This window comes from Nerophis ophidion, linkage group LG09 (assembly GCF_033978795.1).
Source record: "Nerophis ophidion isolate RoL-2023_Sa linkage group LG09, RoL_Noph_v1.0, whole genome shotgun sequence".
Lineage (NCBI taxonomy): Eukaryota > Metazoa > Chordata > Actinopteri > Syngnathiformes > Syngnathidae > Nerophis > Nerophis ophidion.
In genome coordinates, this window is record NC_084619.1 from 59,449,243 (window position 1) to 59,474,250 (window position 25,008).

A 25,008-nucleotide genomic window follows, 5' to 3' on the forward strand; every position below is an offset into this window, starting at 1 on the left:
TCAACTATATACATATACATATCAATCTATATTCATATATAGTTATATTTTCTACTATATAAATATACCTATTTATCATTCATTATATAGTAATATTATTTTCAACTATATAAATTAATAAGTGATTCTATTATATTCATTAATAGTTATATTTTCAACTATACAAATATACATATTTATCATTCTATTATAGTTAAATTTTCAACTATACAAATATACATATTTGTCATTCCGTATATATATATATATATATATATATATATATATATATATATATATATATATATATATATATATATATACATATATATATATATATATATATATATATATATATATATATATACATGTATTTAACTATACAAAAATACTTATCAGCCTATTATAATTATATATAGAGATATTGTCAACTGTACAAATGTAAATATTTATCACTCTATTATAGTTATATTTTCAACTATACAAATAGACATACTATTCTATTATATACATATATAGTTATATTTTCAACTATTCACATATACCTATTCATCATTCTGTTATATAGTTATATTTTCAACTATATAAATATACTTATCAGTCGATTATAAGTATATCAATCAATCAATCAATCAATGTTTACTTATATAGCCCTAAATCACTAGTGTCTCAAAGGGCTGCACAAACCACCACGACATCCTCGGTAGGAAAACTCACACCCAGTGGGACATTGGTGACAATAATGACCCAGTGGGACGTCGGTGACAATGATGACTATGAGAACCTTAGAGAGGAGGAAAGCTATATATAGTTAAAGTTTCAACTATACAAATATATATATATTCATCATTCTATTATTGTTATTTTTTCAACTATACAAATATACACACCATTCTATTATATTCATGTATAGTTATATTTTAGACTATACAAGTATACATATTTATCATTCTATAATAGTTATATTTTCAACTATACAAATGTATATATTTATCATTCTATTATAGTTATGTTTTCAACTATACAAATAGACATACAATTCCATTATATTCATATATAGTTATATTTTAAATTTACAAATACACCTATTGATTATTATATTATATAGTTATATTTTTAATTACGGGCTTCACGGTGGCAGAGGGGTTAGTGCGTCTGCCTCACAATACGAAGTTCCTGCAGTCCTGGGTTCAAATCCAGGCACGGGATCTTTCTGTGTGGAGTTTGCATGTTCTCCCCGTGAATTCGTGGGTTCCCTCCGGGTACTCCGGCTTCCTCCCACTTCCAAAGACATGCACCTGGGGATAGGTTGATTGGCAACACTAAATTGGCCCTAGTGTGTGAATGTGAGTGTGAATGTTAGGGACGGCGTGGCGCAGTGGGGAGAGTGGCCGTGCGCAACCCGAATGTCCCTGGTTCAATTCCCACCTAGTACCAACCTCGTCACGTCCGTTGTGTCCTGAGCAAGACACTTCACCCTTGCTCCTGATGGGTGCTGGTTGGCGCCTTGCATGGCAGCTCCCTCCATCAGTGTGTGAATGTGTGTGTGAATGGGTAAATGTGGAAGTAGTGTCAAAGCGCTTTGAGTACCTTGAAGGTAGAAAAGCGCTATACAAGTACAACCCATTTATTTATTTATTTATTTATTTATTTAATGTTGTCTGTCTATCTGTGTTGGCCCTGCGATGAGGTGGCGACTTGTCCAGGGTGTACGCTGCCTTCCGCCCGATTGTAGCTGAGATAGGCGCCAGCGCCCCCCGCCACCCCGAAAGGGAATAAGCGGTAGACAATGGATGGATGGGATGGATTTTCAATTACATAAATATACATGTGATTCTATTATATTCATATATAGTTATATTTTCAACTATACAAATATACTTATGTATCATCTATTCATATATAGTTATATTTTCAAATATACATATTATATTATATTAATTTATGGATATCTAAATTAATATAATATAAGTCAAAAATGTATAACATTGATTTTGATTCATTATTGTTTTTTGAGCAATAAACCTTTTTTTTTGTTTTTTAATCCATCAAACTTCTTAAGGATCCAAAAGGGCCCCACTCAAGTGTTAAGAATAAGGCACACTTAAAAAAAAAAAAAAAAAAAACTTTAAACATTTCAACACTTGAGCTCTGACAATTTTAAAGAAAAAAAAAACAGCTGACACGGCAGGTTTCAACTTATTCCACTTGTTATATTATTATTTTCTGTAATTTTTATTTCTAGAATGTGCTTTGGACACCCCTGCTCCACGGAGACTAGACCCCGTGAGATATGCAGGAACTTTATGAAAAGTGACAATGTCTTTTATTTTGAAGTCCCGCCGTCACACAAAGCTCCCTCGTGCGGATTCCTGCGTGGTTGTGTAACGAGCGGAATAAAAACGTCATCATAATGAGGAGCAACGTACATCCTCATGCTCGTTATGACATCCAGCCGGCCCTTTATTACTTCGGATACCAGATGACATAATTAGATTAAAATAAAGGCCATGTTGTCAAATATCATTAGGCATTTTTGCATTCTGTTTACTTTTTTAAGCGCGTCGGATACGTTTATTGCCACGGCGACACATTTCCTGTCCTCATAAGTAGGCGCACGGTGGAGGACTTGCTCATTCGTCACAATGCGCCCCCTATTGGCGAGAAGGGTAACCTACAGGCGGTTTCCCGTTTACGTAGGTGTCGTAAAATTGCGCCGAGGACCAACGAAGTAGCTTTATTTGTTTTGGCGTCTCTCGCTCTCTCCTGAAGGCAGTGCGTCAAAAAAAAGGAGAGTAAAAGGTTCAGAAAGTATATGAATCAATATTGGATGCACTTGCGCTTTTATTTTGAAAAAGTGAATCTTTAAACATGCCTTCTAATGTACAGAGTTGGAACGACAGTCACAATAGTTATATTGTAGAACTTACAAACGGGTAGACCGCTATGGAAGGACGCTGTGAGTAAACGCCTCCAACTGATGGCCCCATAGCACAAACAAATTGTTTTTTAAAGCGTTTTTGCTTGTTTTGGACTGTGGGGTTTTTTTTCAACATTTTTTAATGGCTTCAGTAAAGAAAAATCCACCTTTTCGCCGCACCGTCTTATAAGCCGCATGGGTCAAAGTGTAGGAAAAAAAGTTCTGTCTTATAGTCCGGAATTTACACCTGTTAAAAAAAATGTTGTAGAGATTTCTGCTTTATTTAGTTATTTTTTTAGTGTTCTCCTTTGCACAGTTTTAGTTCCTACCCTGCGCTTTTATTTTGGTGGCTCTTCCTGTTTTGTTTGTGTTTTTCCTGTGGGCCCTGAGCACTTCCGCGCACCTCTTTGCGGCTAACAGTAAGGACTATTTATAGTCGAGCCTTCTTTGACAGTCGTTTCCAGCCGTGGACGTAAGTTTTTGCTGTCGTCCAGCATTCCATTTGTTCTTTGCAGAGCATTCCCTTCGTATTTCTTTGTTTGCGAAACACATTTTTTTTTACACACCAATTATAGCTGATACAAGAACGCGCTAAAAAAATAAAGCCAATAAACAAATTAAAATAAGGAATGTGGTGAAGCTGCAATATTTAAGCGCAGGTTAGACAAACATATATGCGCTTTTAAAAATGTATTCTTAAAAAATTGAATAAATAAAACAACCAAAAAATATTGAACATTTTGAATTATTTCTTTCTTTTCCAATGATTGTCACAATAAATATTCTCTGCATTTGACCCATTTTATCATCCCCTGGGAGGTGAGAGGAGCAGTGAGCAGCAGCAGTGGCCACGCCCGGGAATAATTTTTGGTGATTTAACCCCCAATTCCAACCCTTGATGCTGAGTGCCAAACAGGGAGGCAACCGGTCCCATTTTTATAGTCTTTGGTATTGATTGCGAACCAGAATCAAAATAGTGATTCGGCTATGAATCGATTATTTTTTATCACCCGTAGTTTTCATCTAAATTGTTAGCATATCAAATTGAAGAGGCGGTCCGTAAAAATACGATGAGTCGACAAATTCGAGTATATCTCAGTTATTCTATTCATAGAGCACAACTTGTAAACGAGACAATTCAAATTTCTATACAGGAAAAGAACATAAGGAAAAAAAATATTCTAATTAAAATCAGAAAACACAATCATAATTAAACAAAATCAACCAAATACTTAAAACATTTTTTTTTTAGTTTTTGTTAGCATTTTGTGTGTTAAAATCCTGCCAAGAGTCCGACAGTCAACGTGTTTGTGATTGACTTCCTGCAGGAATGTGAAATATGTGAGGACTCACTCAGTGTGCTCTAATGATTGTACACACACACACACACACACACACACACACACACACACACACACCCACACACACACACACACACACACACACACGCACACACACACACACACACACACACACACGTACGTTAGCTGGTTATCATTTGGAATGGGGACCAAGTTGTCGTTCAGTACTTGTGGGGACCACCCTTTCTACAGGTTGTGGAGGCATAAAAAAATCTCTGGATTGATGAAGTAATGTGCTGATCATACTTAGTGGGGACCCTGAGGAAAAAGAGTTAATATGGTTCATGGTGACCATATTTAAATACATTTGCATAATTCACACACATTTGTACGTGACTACTGAGGACCAATGAAAAATTAAAAAGTTAAAATTAGATGTTAAACATGTTTACTTTTCAGTAAACATGTTTATGGGCCAAAGCTTAAAAATCACTTCGGCATCTTCAGAATGGATCTGACTATCATTTAAAAAAGGTTTATCTTTAGGAGACTTGTTTTTTTTGGGTCCCCATACCGTCAGAAGTCCCCTAAAGGTGACTGTGTAAACATAGCGATGTCCCCATTAAGTAAGTATTGCCAAAACACACACACACACACACACACACACACACACACACACACACACACACAAACACACACACACACACACATGCTGCTTATCATTTGGAATGGGGACCAAGTTGTTGATCAGTACTTGTGGGGACCACCCTTTCTACAGGTTGTGGAGGCATAAAAATTGTTTAGATAAAATGGCCACTGCCCAGCTAGCTCATACACGTCTTTAAATCTCTGGATTGATGAAGTAATGTGCTGATCATACTTACTGGGGACCATGTGGAAAAAGAGTTAATATGGTTCATGGGGGACCAAATTTAAATAATTTTACATAATTGACACACTTTTGTACATGACTACAGAGGACCATTAAAAAAAAATAAAAGTTCAAATTAGATGTTAAACATGTTTACTTTTCAGTAAACATGTGTATGGGCCAAAGCTTAAAAATCCCTTGGGCATCTTCAGAATGGATCTGACTGTCATTTAAAAAGGTTTTCCTTCAAAGGACCGTTATTTTTTGGTCCACCATACCGTCAGAAGTTTGCATGCGAGCATTAACATGCAAACTTTTTTTTAGCTAATTTCTTAGCCGTTAACCTCAGAGTCGTATAATTTTGGTACATGACTTATTCGATCCGTTAGCATGTTAAAATGCTAACTTTCTTTGCTAAAATATCACAGCGGCAAACTTCAGTCGTATAACTTGGCACGTAACCTATTCCATCTGTTAGCATGCTCATGTTAACATGCTAACTTTCTCAGCTAATTTGGCAGCCATAAACTTTAAATGTCATACAACTTGGTATCCGACTTATGCTATATGTTAGCATGCTAGCATTAGCATGCTAACTTTTTTTTAGCTAATTTCGCAGCCTTAAACCTGAGTCGTATAACTTGGTAAGTTACTCATTCCATCTGTTAGCATGCTCACATAAACATAATAACTTTCGTAGCTAATTTCACTGCCATAATCTTTAGCGTCACACAACTTGTTACATGCAGTACGCTATCTGTTAGCATGCTAGCATTAACATGCAAACTTTTTTTTAGCTAATTTCACAGCCGTTAACCTCAGAGTCGTATAATTTTGGTACGTGACTTATTCCATCTGTTAGCATGCCATGTTAATATGCTAACTTTCTTCGCTAATTTTACAGCCATGAACTTTAGCGTCACATAACTTGGTACATGACTTATGCTATCTGTTAGCATGCTAGCATTAACATGCAAACTTTTTTTTAGCTAATTTCACAGCCGTAAACCTCAGTCGTATAACTGTAACTGTTAGCCTGATAGAAGTAGCACGCTTACATTAGCATGCTACTTATTTTTTGCTAATTTTCCCAATAGACTCCTCTAAATTGGTACTTCACATATGTTAACCGTTAGCATGCTAACTGTTTTCTGAGCACATTTTCGCTGCCATGCATCTCAGTCATACGACACATGCTAACATTAGCATTTCAGTGTCATATTTTAGGTATTTTCGCGCTTGACCTGGTCACACTGGAAGCTGTTTGTCATATTTTGTTATTAAGAAGCAGCAAGTAGTCACAGTTGCTTGTTTTTTTCATCCTGGGTTTCCAATCCGTTTTTTTTTTTTTTCTACACCTCGTAAATCCCCCAAAGTGGTTCCTGTCACCCTGATTTTTTTTTTTTTCGTTTTTTTTCCACAAACGGACTTTCACCGACAATTTTCCGCTCCAAGCCGCGCGTCGGCGATGTGGAATTTGGCTAATGGCTTCGAAAAGAAAAACACACACATGCACCCCGTGTATGTGTGTGTGTGTGTGTGTGTGTGTTGGCCGCCCCCGGTGATTACGTGCGGATTACGGCGCGGCCTTTTTTAAGAGGACGGCGTGTTTGTTTTAGCCCGAGCCCGGAGGATACCAGGGGCTTGCAGGGGATCAAACCAGCGGCCTATATGCTTTAATTTACTCTTCTTGTACCCCCCTCCTTTTGTTCAACCCTCCCATGCTGTGTCCTGCGTGATGGAGGGCAGCAGCGGCCAATCAGCAGGCTGGGATTATCACACAGCCCGCGGTAATTGAATTTGAGCTGTCGGCACGGTAACCAAACAGGGGGGTGTATCGGGGAAGGGGAGCGTCTTCATGGCGTACACATTCGGCCACCTTGCCACACAAACAGTCCATAAGGTTCGCTTTAATACCGGCAAATGGAGGTGGTAAAAGTTTAAGAATCCAAAATCAGGATGCAGTTGCAAAAGTGCGATCATCAGACACGTCAGAGACAGGGCAGTAAAACGGCGGCTCAAACAAAACAGAAGTCATTGTCATAACTGCGCAAGCTGGCTCGCCAATCAGCAAAACAGACTGTGATGTTTTGGTGACTTTACAAAACTGAAACAGTACAAAAAGAATGCCGTTGTAAGTTAATAATACTACCAAAGACACTCGTAAACATGTTAGCATGTTAGCTAATGCTAGCTTCGGTACAATATGATAGCAGGTACAAATGGTTTAGTAAGTAAGAATTGTTGTAGTTCTATTGTAAAACTTACAAGCGTTTCTTGGAGTGATGAATAAATGATTTATGCGAGTAGAACGCTATGGACGGCTTGAAGATGTAGAGGCGCTTGTACTTCCTGTTTAAAGCACCAACACTTGCAGGCCCTTGGGAAATTAGTTATTTACACATCAATATGTTTTAAATGTTTATTTACATACCTTAATTGTTTCCAAACGGTGTCCGTAACTTTTTTTTAATAGTTTTACAGCAGAACACCTCAGATTCAGATAACTTTGTACTTGACACAGGCTAACTGATATATTTCTATTGTTAGTACACTAAAATGCTAACTTTTTTGCCAGTTTTACAGCCAAACATCTCAGTTTCAGATAACTTTGTACTTGACTCATGCTAACTGTTAGCATTCTATCTAACTAATATTAGCAATCTGTTTTTTTGCCAATTTTGCAGCAGAACACCTCAGATTCAGATAACTTTTTACTTGACACATGCTAACTGATAGATTGCTATTGTAGGTTTGCTAAAATGCTAAAAAAATTTTGCCAAATTTTACAGCCAAATATCTCAGATTCAGATAACTTTGTACTTGACACATGCTAACTGATAAATTGCTATGGTTAGTAAGCTAAAATGGTAACTTTTTTAGCAAATTTTACAGCCAAACATCTCAGATTCAGATAACTTTGTACTTTGCACATGCTAATTGTTAGCATGCTAATGTTAGATTTTAGCATGCCATTTTTTACCCAATTTTTACAGCCAAACATCTCAGATTCAGATAACTTTGTACTTGACACATGCTAACCGTTAACATTCTAGCGTACTAACATTAGCAATCTCACTTTTTTTTTTTGCAAATTTTGCAGCAGAACACCTCATATTCAGACAACTTTATACTTGACACATGATATATTGCTATTGTTAGTACGGTAACATGCTAACTTTTTTTTGCCAATTTTACATCCAAACATCGCAGATTCAGACAACTTTGTATTTGGCACAAACTAACTGATGGATTGCTATTGTTAGTACGTTAACATGCTAACTTTTTTTTTAGCCAATTTTACAGCCAAACGTCTCACATTCAGATAACTTTGTATTTGGCACATGCTGATTGTTTGCATGCTAATGTTAGATTTTAGCATGCTATTTTTTGGGCCGATTTTTACAGCCGAACATCTCAGATTCAGATAACTTCGTACTTGACACATGCTAACTGTTAGCAGTTTAGCGTACCAACATTAAGCAATCTCCCTTTTTTTGCAAATTTTGCAGCAGAACACCTCCGATTCAGATAACTTTGTTCTATACACAGGCTAACTGATAGATTGCTATTGTTAGTACACTAAAATGATAACTTTTTTTAGCCAACTTTTACAGCCAAACATCTCAGATTTAGATAACTTTGTACATGACACATGCTAACTGATAAATTGCTATTGTTAGTACACTAAAATGCTTACCTTTTTTTAGCCAATTTTTACAGCCAAACATCTCAGTTTCAGATAACTTCATACTTGACTCATGCTAACTGTTAGCAATCTATCTGTTTTTAGCCAAATTTGCAGCAGACCACCTCAGATTCAGACAACTTTTTGCATAACACATGCTACCTGATAGATTGCTATTGTTAGTACGCTAAAATGCTAACCTTTTTAAGCCAACTTTACCAGCCAACTATCTCAGATTCAGAAAACTTTGTACTTGACACATGCTAACTGTTAGCATTCTAGCATACTAACATTAGCAATCTCAGTCTTTTTTAGACAATTTTGCAGGAGATCACCTCAGATTCAGATAATTTTTTTACATGACACATGCTAATTGATAGATTGCTATTGTTAGTACGCTAACATGCTAACATTTTTTAGCCAACTTTTACAGCCAAACATCTCAGTTTCAGATAACTCTGTATTTGGCACATGCTAATTGTTAGCATGCTAATGTTAGATTTTAGCATGCTATTTTTTTTTGCCAATTTTTACAGTCAAACACCTCAGATTCAGATATTTCCATACTCGACTCATCCCAACTGTTAGCAGTCTAGTGTACTAACATTAGCAATCTCACTTTTTTCTCTTCAAATTTTGCAGCAGAACACCTCAGATTCAGATAACTTTGTACTTGACACATGCTAATTGATATTTTGTTATTGTTTGACGCTAAAATGCTAACTTATTTTAGCCAACTTTTATAGCCAAACACCACAGATTAAGATAACTTCGTACTTGACTCATGCTAACTTTTAGCATTCTAGCGTACTAACATTATCAATCTCACTTTTTTTAGCCAATTTTGTACTTGACACATGCTAACTGATAAATTGCTATTGTTATGCTAAAATGTTAACTATTATAAGCCAACTTTTGCAGCCAAATATCTCAGATTCAGATAACTTCATACTTGACTCATGCTAACTGTTAGCATTCTAGCGTACTAACATTAGCAATCTCACTGATTTTTAGCCATTTTTGCAGCAGAACACCTCAGATTCAGATAACGTTGTACTTGACACATGCTAACTGATAGATTGCTATTTTTAATATGCTAAAATGCTAACTTCTTTGCCAAATTTTACAGCCAAACATCTCAGATTCAGATAACTTTGTACTTGACACATGCTAACTGATAAATTGCTATTGTTAGTACGCTAAAATGCTAACTTTTTTTTTCACTGTAGCCAATTTTACAGCCAAACACCTCAGATTTAGATAACTTCGTACTTGACACATGCTAACTGTTAGCATTCTAGCGTAGTAACATTAGCAATCTCACTTTTTTTTGTGCAAATTTTGTAGCAAAACCCTTCAGATTCAGACAAAATGCTGCATGCTAACTGTTAGCATGCTAATATTAGGTTGAAAAGGATATAAACATAGGTTGATTGGCAACACTAAATGGTCCCTAGTGTGTGAATGCTGTCTGTCTCTCTGTGTTGGCCCTTTGATGAGGTAGCGACTTGTCCGGGATGTACCCCGCCTTCCGCCCGATTGTAGCTGAGATAGGCACCAGCGCCCCCCGCGACCCCAAAGGGAATAAGTGGTAAAAAATAGATGGATATAAACAAGGCGGTATATAAGGTAAAAAAAACAAGCAGATGTAAATGAAGCCGTCCGGCGGGCTGTAGGGCGGGCCAAACGGCGTCACGGGGAGATGCAGAAAAGGAAGGAGGACGGCATGCAAAGACGGAGAACTAAAGCGAGACGGAGAGAGAGAACACAGAGCGGCCTTGTGTGGCAGTTAGTGGCGGGGCGCGGCGCTGCATAGCAATCACTTTAATCACACGCACCCTGCTAACCATTAGCTGCACTCAGACTGTGGGTGCTGTTGTGCTGCAGACTGTTGTTGTGCTGCACTAAAAGGCAAAGAAGTAATGTGATGTGTGACATCACAGCGACTCTTCTAAGGGACGACATCAGAGAGGATACTATCGTCTTTTCTGAAGGTTTCTCAGTTCCATTTTGATAGATGTGCGAAATCATTTTGCTTGTGTGTGATATCATGTGTGATACAAGCAGACCTGCAGCGTGTCTGCTTGTTTGTGATATCATGTGTGATACAAGCAGTCCTGCAGCGTGTCTGCTTGTTTGTGATATCATGTGTGATACAAGCAGTCCTGCAGCGTGTCTGCTTGTTTGTGATATCATGTGTGATACGAGCAGTCCTGCAGTGTGTTTAATTGTTTGTGATATCAAGTGTGATGCAAGCAGTCTTGCAGTGTGTTTACTTGTGTGTGACATAATGTGCGATACAAGCAATCCTGCAGCGTGTTTACTTGTTTGTGATATCATGTGTGATACGAGCAGTCCTGCAGAGTGTCTACTTGTTTGTGATATCATGTGTGATACGAGCAGTCCTGCAGCGTGTCTACTTGTTTGTGATATCATGTGTGATACGAGCAGTCCTGCAGTGTGTTTAATTGTTTGTGATATCAAGTGTGATGCAAGCAGTCTTGCAGTGTGTTTACTTGTGTGTGACATAATGTGCGATACAAGCAATCCTGCAGCGTGTTTACTTGTTTGTGATATCATGTGTGATACGAGCAGTCCTGCAGAGTGTCTACTTGTTTGTGATATCATGTGTGATACGAGCAGTCCTGCAGTGTGTCTACTTGTTTGTGATATCATGTGTGATACGAGCAGTCCTGCAGTGTGTTTAATTGTTTGTGATATCAAGTGTGATGCAAGCAGTCTTGCAGCGTGTTTACTTGTGTGTGACATAATGTGCGATACAAGGAATCCTGCAGCGTGTTTACTTGTTTGTGATATCATGTGTGATACGAGCAATCCTGCAGAGTGTTTACTTGTGTGTTATATCATGTGTGATACAAGCAGTCCAGCAGCGTGTCTACTTGTTTGTGATATCATGTGTATTACGAGCAATCCTGCAGAGTGTCTACTTGTTTGTGATATCATGTGTGATACGAGCAGTCCTGCAGTGTGTTTAATTGTTTGTGATATCAAGTGTGATGCAAGCAGTCTTGCAATGTGTTTGCTTGTGTGTGACATAATGTGCGATACAAGCAATCCTGCAGCGTGTTTACTTGTTTGTGATATCATGTGTGATACGAGCAATCCTGCAGAGTGTTTATTTGTGTGTGATATCATGTGTGATCCAAGCAGTCCAGCAGCGTGTTTACTTGTTTGTGATATCATGTGTGATACGAGCAATCCTGCAGCGTGTTTGTCTGTGATATATTGTGCGATACAAACAGTCCTGCACTGTGTTTACTTGTGTGTGATATCATGTGTGATACCATCAGTTCTGCAGGGTGTTTAATTGTTTGTGATATCAAGTGTGATACAAGCAGTCTTGCAGTGTGTTTAATTGTGTGTGATATCATGTGCGATAAAAGCAGTCCTGCAGCGTTTTCAATTGTGTGTGATATCATGTGCGATACAAACAGTCCTGCAGCGTGTTTGTCAGTGCTATAATGTGCGATACAAACAGTCCTGCACTGTGTTTACTTGTGTGTGGTATCATGTGCGATACAAGCAGTCCTGCAGTGTGTTTACTTGTGAGTGATATCATGTGTGATGCAAGCAGTCCTGCAGCGTGTTTGCTTGTGTGTGGTATCATATACGGTAAGAGCAGTCCTGCAGGGTGTTTACTTGCCTGTGATATCGTATGCGATACCAACAGCCCTGCAGCATGTTTACTTGTTTGTGATATCATGTGTGATACAAGCAGTCCTGCCGCATGTTTACATGTGTGTGATATCATGTGTGATATAAGCAGTCCTGCAGCGTGTTTGCTTGTGTGTGATACAAGCACTCCTGCGGTATGTTTACTTGTTTGTGATATCATGTGCGATACAAGCTGTCCTGCAGCGTGTTTAATTGTTTGTGATGATATGTGTGATACAAGCAGTCTTGCAGTGTTTTTACTTGTGTGTGATATAATATGCGATACAAGCAGTCCTGCCGAATGTTCGCATGTGTGTGATATCATGTGTGATACAAGCAGTCCTGCGGTGTGTTTACCTGTCTGTGATATCATTTGCGATACAAGCAGTCCGGCAGCGTGTTTGCTTGTATGTGATACAAGCAGTCCTGCGGTATGTTTACTTGTTTGTGATATCATGTGCGATACAAGCCGTCCTGCAGCATCTTTACTTGTGTGTGATATCATGTGCGATACAAGCCGTCCTGCAGCGTGTTTGTTTGTGATATCATGTGCGATACAAGCAGTCTTGCAGTGTGTTTACTTGTGTGTGATATAATATGCGATACAAGCAGTCCTGCCGAATGTTCACATGTGTGTGATATCATGTGTGATACAAGCAGTCCTGCGATGTGTTTACCTGTCTGTGATATCATGTGCGATACAAGCAGTCCGGCAGCGTGTTTGCTTGTATGTGATACAAGCAGTCCTGCGGTATGTTTACTTGTTTGTGATATCATGTGCGATACAAGCCGTCCTGCAGCATGTTTACTTGTGTGTGATATCATGTGCGATACAAGCCGTCCTGCAGCGTGTTTGTTTGTGATATCATGTGCGATACAAGCAGTCTTGCAGTGTGTTTACTTGTGTGTGATCATGTGCTCTACAGGCAGTCCTGTGGCATGTTTAATTGTGTGTGTGTGTGTGTGTGTGTGTGTGTGTGTGTGTGTGTGTGTGGCAGATTGATGATCATAGGGAATAATCACTAGCCAGGTGTGCATGTTGACTTCTGCTCACTAACCACACACACACACACGCACACACGTTTACACACATACAATTATACACACACCTCTACACACCGTTATACAGATGGCGTTACACGAATAATTGTACACAAACCTGTGCACACACACAATTATACACACACTGACTTACAATGACACACTTATACACAAACACCTGCACACACACCCACGCACAGACGGGGACACACATTCACACACACACCTTTAAACACACCGGTACACACATATATTGGTTATCATTTGGAATGGGGACCAATTTTTGTTCAGTACTTGTGGGGACCACCCTTTCTACAGGTTGTGGAGGCATGAAGAAAACAAGGTAAAATGGCCACTGCCCAGTTAGCTCAGACACGTCTTTAAATCTCTGGATTGATGGAGTAATGTGCTGATCATACTTAGTGGGGACCCTGAGAAAAAATAGTTAATATGGTTCATGGGGACCAAATTGAAATCATTTTGCATAATTCACGCAATTTTTTGCGTGACTACTGATGACCATTTAAAAAAAAAAAAAGTTCAAATTAAATATGACATGATCAAGCTTAAAAATCACTTCGGCATCCTCACAATGGATCTGACTATTATTTAAAAAGGTTTACCTTTAGGGTACCTGTTTTTTTGTCTCCATACCGTCAGAGGTCCCCTAAAGGTGACTGTGTTAACAAAGTAATGTCCCCATTAAGTCAGCATTGCCAGAACACACACACACACACACCCACGCACAGACGGGGACACACATTCACACACACACCTTTACACACACCGGTACACACATACACTGGTTATCATTTGGAATGGGGACCAAGTTGTTGTTCAGTACTTGTGAGGACCACCCTTTCTACAGGTTGTGGAGGCATAAAAAAAAAGAGGTAAAATGGCCACTGCCTAGTTAGCTCATACACATCTTTAAATCTCTGGATTGATGAAGTCATGTTCTGATCATACTTAGTAGGGACTCTGGGGAAAAGTAGCTAATATGGTTCATGGGGACCAAATTTAAATTTTTGTGTGACTACTGAGGACCATTTAAAAAAAAAAAAAAAGTTCAAATCAAATATGATGATTGATCAAGCTTAAAAATCACTTCGGCATCCTCAGAATGGATCTGACTATCATTTAAAAAGGTTTCCCTTTAGGGGATCTGTTTTTTTTTTTTGGTCCCCATACCGTCAGAAGTCCCCTAAAGGTGACTGTGTAAACAAAGCGATGTCCCCATTAAGTCAGCATTGCCAGAACATACACACACACTCAATATACACACACGGGGACACATATTCACACACACCCACCTTTACACACACCGGTACACACATACACTGGTTATCATTTGGAATGGGGACCAATTTGTTGTTCATTACTTGTGGGGACCACCCTTTCTACAGGTTGTGGAGGCATAAAAATGTTTTGGTGAAATGGCCACTGCCCAGTTAGCTCATACACGTCTTTAAATCTCTGGATTGATGAAGTAATGTGCTGATCATACTTACTTGGGACCCTGAGGAAAAGGAGTTAATATGAGGACCATTTAAAAAAAAAAAAGTTCAAATCAATTATGACATGATCAAGCTTAAAAATCACTTCGGCATCCTCAGGATGGATCTGACTATCATTTAAAAAGGTTTCCCTTTAGGGGACCTGTTTTTTTTTTTTGGTCTCCATACCGTCAGAAGTCCCCTAAAGGTGACTGTGTAAACAAAGCGATGTCCCCATTAAATCAGCATTGCCAGAACATACGCACACACTCAATATACACACACGGGGACACACATTCACACACACACACCTTTACACACACCGGTACACACATACACTGGTTATCATTTGGAATGGGGACCAATTTGTTGTTCATTACTTGTGGGGACCACCCTTTCTACAGGTTGTGGAGGCATAAAAATGTTTTGGTAAAATGGCCACTGCCCAGTTAGCTCATACACGTCTTTAAATCTCTGGATTGATGAAGTAATGTGCTGATCATACTTACTTGGGACCCTGAGGAAAAGGAGTTAATATGAGGACCATTTAAAAAAAAAAAAGTTCAAATCAATTATGACATGATCAAGCTTAAAAATCACTTCGGCATCCTCAGGATGGATCTGACTATCATTTAAAAAGGTTTCCCTTTAGGGGACCTGTTTTTTTTTTTGGTCCCCATACCGTCAGAAGTCCCCTAAAGGTGACTGGGTAAACAAAGCGATGTCCCCATTAAGTCAGCATTGCCAGAAGACATCTAATTATACACACATAATGATACACACCAATACACATTTAATTACCGACACATGCACACCAGTACACATAGTTACACACAGACAATGATACACAACTAAACACATTCAATTATACACACACACCTATACACACGCTATCAAGTATAGTATGTTTAACACATGTACACCAAGTGTGCTATATTAAATGTGCTAACAACAAATGTGCTATATTAAATGTGCTAACAACAAATGTGCTATATTAAACACGCTAACATATGTGCGGTATCAAACATAATAACAGGTGTTTTGGTAAACACGCTAACAACAAATGTGCTACATGAAACATGCTAACAATAAGTATGCTGTAGTAAACATGCCAGCAACTGTGCTATTATGAACACACTAACACTAAGTGTGCGCTGTCAAACATGCTAACAAGTACAGTATGTTGATCACATGTACACCAAGTGTGCTATGTTAAATGTACTAACAGCAAATGTGCTATATTAAACACGCAAACAAATGTGCAGTATCAAACATGCTAACATGTGTTTTCCTAAACATGCTAACACCAAGTTTGCGCTGTCAAACATGCTACTAAGTATAGTATGTTGAACACATGTACACCAGGTGTGCTATATTAAATGTGCTAACAACAAATGTGCTGTATTAAACACGCTAACAAATCTGCAGTATCAAACACGCTAACATGTGTTTTGCTAAACATGCTAACAACAAATGTGCTGTATTAAACACGCTAACAAATGTGCAGTATCAAACACGCCAACATCTGTTTTGCTAAACATGCTAACAACAAATGTACTATATTAAACATGCTATCATGTGTTTTGCTAAACATGCTAACAACAAATGTGCTATATTTAACACGCTAACAAGTGTGTAGTATCAAACACACTAATGTGTTTTACTAAACATGCTAACAACAAATGTGCTGTATTAAACACATTAACAAGTGTGCAGTATCAAACACGCTAACATGTGTTTTGCTAAACATGCTAACAACAAATGTACTATATTAAACATGCTATCAAGTGTGCAGTATCAAACACGCTATCATGTGTTTTGCTAAACATGCTAACAACAAATGTGCTGTATTAAACATGCTAACAAGTGTGCAGTATCAAACACGCTAACATGTGTTTTGCTAAACATGCTAACAAGAAATGCGCTATATTAAACACGCTAACAAGTGTGCAGTATCAAACACACTAACATGTGTTTTGCTAAACATGCTAACAACAAATGTGCTGTATTAAACACGCTAACAAGTGTGCAGTATCAAACACCCTAACATGTGTTTTGCTAAACATGCTAACAACAAACGTGCTGTATTAAACATGCTAACAAGTATATTATGTTGAACAAATGTACATCAGATGTGCTATATTAAATGTGCTAACAAAAAACGTGCTATTTTAAACACGCTAACAAGTGTGCAGTATCAAACACGCTAACATGTGTTTTGCTAAACATGCTAACAACAAATGTGCTATATTAAACATGCTAACAAGTATAGTATGTTGAGCACATGTACACCAGGTGTGCTGTATTAAATATGCTAACAACAAATGTGCTGAATTAAACACGCTAACAAATGTGGAGTATCAAACACGCTAACATGTGTTTCGTTAAACATGCTAACAGTAAATGTGATACATGTGGGGTAAAAAAAGATGCCCTACTTTGTTCTTTTAACGGGATCTAGAAAGTATATTTGACCCCAGTTGGGCGCCAAGTAAGTGTATTTGAATAAATTAATCAGTGGTCAGGGTCCGGACCCTTCAAAGACCTCGGCACACGTGGCGATGCCTGTGCACCGTCAGCGAGGGGTTAGCGCCTGGGTGTCATGTGTTGTCTTTGGCCCCGGCCCCTGCTGGGCGGAGCCTCAGCAAGCCCTCACACCTTGTTTACTCAGCATCAGTTTTCTCAGCGGGACGCGGCGGCTCGTCCGTCTCCTGGCGCTATCTTATCCCAGGCTGCTGACGGACTGTCGGAGGGAGGCTAGATAAAGACGTGAGGAGGGAGCCAAGGCAGATTCGCTTTTGTTTATTCAACATTCTAGTCCTTTCTAGATGATTCTTTTCTCCGGGGTCAAGTCGTTTTTACACGACATTATGGGTGCAGGCTAACCGTGTGTTAGCTTAGCCTTTGGCGCTAACATCTCAGTTCTGTGGTGTGCTCATTGAAACTTTATTGGTGGGCTAATCTTGTGTTAGCTTTAGCACTCGGTGGTAACGCCTCAGTTCAGTGTCTTAATAACTGAAACTTGTATATGTGAACTAGTCGTGTGTCAGCGTTAGCACTCAGTTCGGTGTCTTGCTGATTTAAACCAATATTATTGGACTAGCCTAATTTTAGCTTTAGCATTAGGCGCTAACGTCTCAGTTCAGCGTCTTGCTAACTGAAACTTGTATAAGACAACTAGCCTTTTCTTAGTTTTAGCACTCGGCACTAATGTGTCAGTACAGTGTCTTGCTAACTGAAACTTGTATAAGTGAACCAGTCATGTGTTAGCTTTAGCACACGGCGCTAATGTCTCAGTTCAGTGTCTTGCTAATTTAAACTAATATTAGTGGACTAGCCTTGTGTTAGCTTTAACACTAGGCACTAACGTCTCAGTTCAGTGTCTTGCTAACTGAAACGTGTATAAGTGAACTAGTGGTGTATTCGCTTTAGCACTTGGCGCTAACGTCTCAGTTCAGTGTCTTGCTAATTGAAACTTGTATTAGTGCTATAGCTTTGTGTTAGCTTTAGCATTCAGCACTAATGTCTGAGTTCAGTGTCTTGCTAACTGAAACTTGTATAAGTGGACTAACCTTGAGTTAGCTTTAGCACTCTGCGCTAACGTCTCAGTTCAGTGCCTTGCTAACTGAAACTTCTATTAGTGGTATAGCCTTCTGTTAGCTTTAGCACTCGCCGATAATGTCTGAGTTCAGTGTCTTGCTAACTGATATTTGTATAAGTGGACTAGCCTTGTCTTAGCTTTAGCACTCGGCGCTAATGTTTCAGTTCAATTTCTTGTTAATTTAAACTAATATTGGTGGACAAACCTTATGTTAGCTTTAGCACTAGCCTTGTGTTAGCTTTAACACTCGGCGATAATGTCTCAGTTCAGTGTCTTGTTAATTGAAACTTGTAAAAGTGGACTAGCCTTGAGTTAGCTTTAGCACTCGGCAATAATGTCTCAGTTCAGTGTCTTGTTAATTGAAACTAATATTAGTTGACTAGCCTAGTGTTAGCTTTAGCACTTGGCGCTAACATCTCAGTTCAGGATCTTGCTAACTGAAACTTGTATTAGTGGTGTAGCCTTCTGTTAGCTTTAGCACTCGGCGATAACGTTTCAGTTCAATTTCTCGTTAATTGAAACTAATGGTGGACAAACCTTATGTTAGCTTTAGTGTTTGACGTTATCGTCTTCTTTTTTTATTTTTATAAAAAAAATAATTAAAAATTTAAGTAAATTACATTTTCAATTTCCTGAAGGAATTCTTCTGAAGGAATCAATAAAGAACTATATATCTATCTATCTATCTATCTATCTTTCAGTGGTTTGCTAATTGATGCCAAAAATTGGTGGACTAACTTTTTGTTATCTTAGCGTATGGCGCTAACATATTAGTTCAGTTTTGTGCTAGTTGAAACTAATACAGATGGATTATTTTAGCATTTGTCTCTAATGGCTCCATGTATAGTTTTGCCAATTAAAACCACTATCCCATTGTGTTAGCTTAGCTTAGCTTAGCGTCCCAAAATATGCTAAATGCACTCCATTTAAGGTTAATATATGCTAGACAATGAACAAAATATATTAGCTTTTTGTTGTCGTATTACTTAGATAAACGTATATGCTGATATTTGTGGACTAACCTTGTGTTAGCGTAGCGTATGGCGCTAACATCTTAGTTTAGTGTTGTGTTAATTGAAACAAATATAGGTGGATTAAACTTGTATTAGCTTGGCATTTGTCTCTCTAATGGTTCCATGTATTGTTTTGCCAACTAAAACCATTATGTCTTTGTGTTTGCTTAGCTTAGTTTAGCTTAGCATCGCAAATATGCTGAATCCACTCTGTTGAAAATTTATATATGCTAGACAATGAGCAAAACATATTCGCTTTTTGTTGTTGTAAAACTTAGTTTAACATAGTTTATGCTGATATTTGTGGACTAAACTTGTGATAGCGTAGTGTTTAGCTCAAACAGCTTAGTTCAGTGTTGTGCTAATTGAAACAAATGATGAGCTTTCTTAAGCCTGGACAACCTGCCATCGCTCGCCGGAGTATAGTCTTCTGTACATGTGTAAGCATCCCGTATCTGACTTCCATCCCTCGTACTCGCTCTTCCCCTGCGACTTCCGTGTTTCCGTTTTTTCTGTTGTCTTCCCGCAGCACTCCCCGTGTTCTCCTGTGATCCCCTGTTGTTCGCCTTGCCTCTCGGACTGCCCTTTTGGATTCTCGACCTCCCGCTTGGACACGCCCTGGATCCTCTGCTAGCCCCACAGACTTCCGTGCTCTTCGTCTCTTCACAACATTTGGTAACACACACCTCAGCTATACTTGCCAACCTTGAGACCTCCGATTTCGGGAGGTGGGGTGTGGGAGGCGTGGTCGGGGGTGGGAGAGAGGCGTGGTTGGGCGGGGGGCGTGGTTAAGAGGGGAGGAGTATATTTACATCTACAATTCACCAACTTGAGTATTTCATATATATATATATATATATATATATATATATATATATATATATATATATATATATATATATATATATATATATATAAGTATGAAATACTTGACTTTCAGTGAATTCTAGCTATATATATTATTTTATTATATATTTAAATAAAATAAATAGTTGAATTTCAGACATCCATCCATCCATCCATCCATCATCTTCCGCTTATCCGAGGTCGGGTCGCGGGGGCAACAGCCTAAGCAGGGAAACCCAGACTTCCCTCTCCCCAGCCACTTCGTCTAGCTCTTCCCGGGGGATCCCGAGGCGTTCCCAGGCCAGCCGGGAGACATAGTCTTCCCAACGTGTCCTGGGTCTTCCCCGTGGCCTCCTACCGGTTGGACGTGCCCTAAACACCTCCCTAGGGAGGCGTTCGGGTGGCATCAGGACCAGATGCCCGAACCACCTCATCTGGCTCCTCTCGATGTGAAGGAGCAGCGGCTTTACTTTGAGTTCCTCCCGGATGGCAGAGCTTCTCACCCTATCTCTAAGGGAGAGCCCCGCCACACGGCGGAGGAAACTCATTTCGGCCGCTTGTACCCGTGATCTTATCCTTTCGGTCATGACCCAAAGCTCATGACCATAGGTGAGGATGGGAACGTAGATCGACCGGTAAATTGAGAGCTTTGCCTTCCGGCTCAGCTCCTTCTTCACCACAACGGACCGGTACAACGTCCGCATTACTGAAGACGCCGCACCGATCCGCCTGTCGATCTCACGATCCACTCTTCCCTCACTCGTGAACAAGACTCCTAGGTACTTGAACTCCTCCACTTGGGGCAGGGTCTCCTCCCCAACCCGGAGATGGCACTCCAGCCTTTTCCGGGCGAGAACCATGGACTCGGACTTGGAGGTGCTGATTCTCATTCCGGTCGCTTCACACTCGGCTGCGAAACAATCCAGCGAGAGCTGAAGATCCCGGTCAGATGAAGCCATCAGGACCACATCATCTGCAAAAAGCAGAGACCTAATCCTGCGGTTACCAAACCGGAACCCCTCAACGCCTTGACTGCGCCTAGAAATTCTGTCCATAAAAGTTATGAACAGAATCGGTGACAAAGGACAGCCTTGGCGGAGTCCAACCCTCACTGGAAATGTGTTCGACTTACTGCCGGCAATGCGGACCAAGCTCTGGCACTGATCGTACAGGGAACGGACCGCCACAATAAGACAGTCCGATACCCCATACTCTCTGAGCACTCCCCACAGGACTTCCCGAGGGACACGGTCGAATGCCTTCTCCAAGTCCACAAAGCACATGTAGACTGGTTGGGCAAACTCCCATGCACCCTCAAGAACCCTGCCGAGAGTATAAAGCTGGTCCACAGTTCCACGACCAGGACGAAAACCACACTGTTCCTCCTGAATCCGAGGTTCGACTATCCGACGTAGCCTCCTCTCCAGTACACCTGAATAAACCTTACTGGGAAGGCTGGGGAGTGTGATCCCACGATAGTTGGAACACACCCTCCGGTCCCCCTTCTTAAAGAGAGGAACCACCACCCCGGTCTGCCAATCCAGAGGTACCGCCCCCGATGTCCACGCGATGCTGCAAAGTCTTGTCAACCAAGACAGCCCCACAGCATCCAGAGCCTTAAGGAACTCCGGGCGGATCTCGTCCACCCCTGGGGCCTTGCCACCGAGGAGCTTTTTAACTACCTCAGCGACCTCAGCCCCAGAAATAGGAGAGACCACCACAGATTCCCCAGGCACTGCTTCCTCATAGGAAGACGTGTTGGTGGGATTGAGGAGGTCTTCGAAGTATTCCTTCCACCTATCCACAACATCCGCAGTCGAGGTCAGCAGAACACCATCCGCACCATACACGGTGTTGATAGTGCACTGCTTCCCCTTCCTGAGGCGGCGGACGGTGGTCCAGAATCGCTTCGAAGCCGTCCGGAAGTCGTTTTCCATGGCTTCCCCGAACTCTTCCCATGTCCGAGTTTTTGCCTCCGCGACCGCTGAAGCTGCACACCGCTTGGCCTGTCGGTACCTGTCCACTGCCTCCGGAGTCCTATGAGCCAAAAGGACCCGATAGGACTCCTTCTTCAGCTTGACGGCATCCCTCACCGCTGATGTCCACCAAGGGGTTTTAGGATTGCCGCCCCGACAGGCACCAACTACCTTGGGGCCACAGCTCCGATCTGCCGCCTCGACAACAGAGGTGCGGAACATGGTTCACTCGGACTCAATGTCCAGCACCTCCCTCGTGACATGTTCAAAGTTCTTCCCGAGGTGGGAATTGAAACTTTGTCTGACAGGAGACTCTGCCAGACGTTCCCAGCAGACCCTCACAATGCGTTTGGGCCTCCCAGGTCTGTCCGGCATCCTCCCCCACCATCGCAGCCAACTCACCACCAGGTGGTGATCGGTAGAAAGCTCCGCCCCTCTCTTCACCCGAGTGTCCATAACATGAGGCCGCAAATCCGATGACACAACTACAAAGTCGATCATGGAACTGCATGGAATTTCAGACAGCACCTATCAAATACACAGTAATAAAAACACATTTGTTCTACAAGCTGTACTGTGCTTGCTGGTTACTAAAAAAAACAACAACACTTACCTTTCATTATTTGAGTAACCTTTGTTCTGCCATTTGCATACCTTCGAGAGTCACTTGCAGTCAGGTGCACAACACCACGTAAATCGTTGGCCAATCCAAAAGCAACCCCATAACGCTATAGCCAACATTCACCAAGAGATGGCGACAGACAATATAGAATCACTCTATTACAGACGGCGTCGCCACGGCTGTATCTTCCTCCTTCTTCTACTTCGTCTTCTTGTGTGTGCAGTTTTTTTTATTCAAATCCGTAGATGTTGTAACGTGATTGGGCAGGCAAGCTGTATATATAGTGGGAAAGCGGACGTGAAAAGAGGCTGTCCCCACTCAGGTCCGCACGGAGCTGGAGGCCACGCCCCCTCCAGCTCCGCTGAATTTCGGGAGATTTTCGGGAAAGGCGCTGAATTTTGGAAGTCTCCCGCAAAATCCGGGAAGGTTGGCAAGTATGACCTCAGCTAAATACTTCACATAGTCTGTCACCCATTCCCTTTTGGATCGAGTTCACACTCCATTTCCTTAGTTTGTTTACTATTGTTTGATTATATATATATATATATATATATATATATATATATATATATATATATGTATATATATATATATATATATATATACGGTTAATATATATATAGAATAAATCTGTCAGTCTGCCATCATCTCCCCTTGTTTAAACCATAACAATAGGTGGATTAAACTTGTTTTAGCTTTGCATTTTTCTCTCTAACGGTTTCGTGGATTGTTTTGCCAATTAAAACCATTATTGTTTTGTGTTAGCTTAGCTTAGCTTAGCATCAAAATATTCTTCACTCCATTGAAGGTTAATATATGCTAGAGAATGAGCAAAACATATTAGCTTTTTGTTGTCGTATTACTTAGTTTAACATAGTTTATGCTGATATTTGTGGACTAACCTTGTGTTAGCGTAGCGTGTAGCGCTAACGTCCCGGTTAGGTATTGCGCTAACTAAAAACTTCTCCACCAAAGGACGTTTTCGCGTTGTGTTCATATTTCATGTGCGGGCGCGGCGACGTGAAAGCATGATTTCACTCGGCAGGAAGCTATTTCGGCCTGGAGCGCTAAAAGCTTAATCAAAGCATGTTTCCCCCCATGCTTGCATATACTAATTACGGCGTGTGCGGAAGATTGCGCGATTAAAATTTCATGCAAACACAACAACAAAAACGGCAACAAAATAAGGTGAGTGCGGGGAAGACTAAAAGACGGGAACGGGATCCAACGCCAGCAAGTCGAGAGAACAAAAAGCACTTTGCTAAAAAGGAAGCGGATAGCGAATGTGTTTAAATGTGCACACGTGAGGTTTTAGTAATTAAAGTCGACGCCACCTCGTTGCCATGGGGACGCTCCGTCGGTCGCCGATTGCCCGACATACGGCTCGACCTCGCCATCGGCCAGCGGCTCCCTCGGAGGGATCGGTGTTATTATCACTTTCCACACCGTCACTTATCTAAATTCAGCTTTTAATAATGGATGTGATAATAACAACAATAATGACACCTTAATTGGCCGCTTTCCAGGGCGTCCGCGTCCCCCTCCGGGCGCCAATTAGCGCGCGTCGAGCTGCCCCCGGGGGCAATTAGCGGGCCGGCGAGCGAGGAGATTGTCAAGTTTGCCGCGCAAAAGCGCCGCCGCCCGCCGCGTGATACCGCTTGAATCCTACATAGACATGCGTAACGGCGTGCGGATGTAACCGTACTTCTTAGAATGCATTCTATATTGTACATAAAAGTTAGCAATAGTCAGCTAACAATGAAGCCAACGGGAGTCGCTCTATTCCGCCTATAAAGCGCTCTAAAAGAACATCCAAACACCTCCATCATGGTTTTAAATACACACAGTATGTATTTATGTAGTATCTAGTAACATTCATAATAACATGTAATGTATACATGATGTAAGTATATATGTAGTATCTAGTAACATTCATAATAACATGTAATATGTACATGATGTAAATATATATGTAGTAT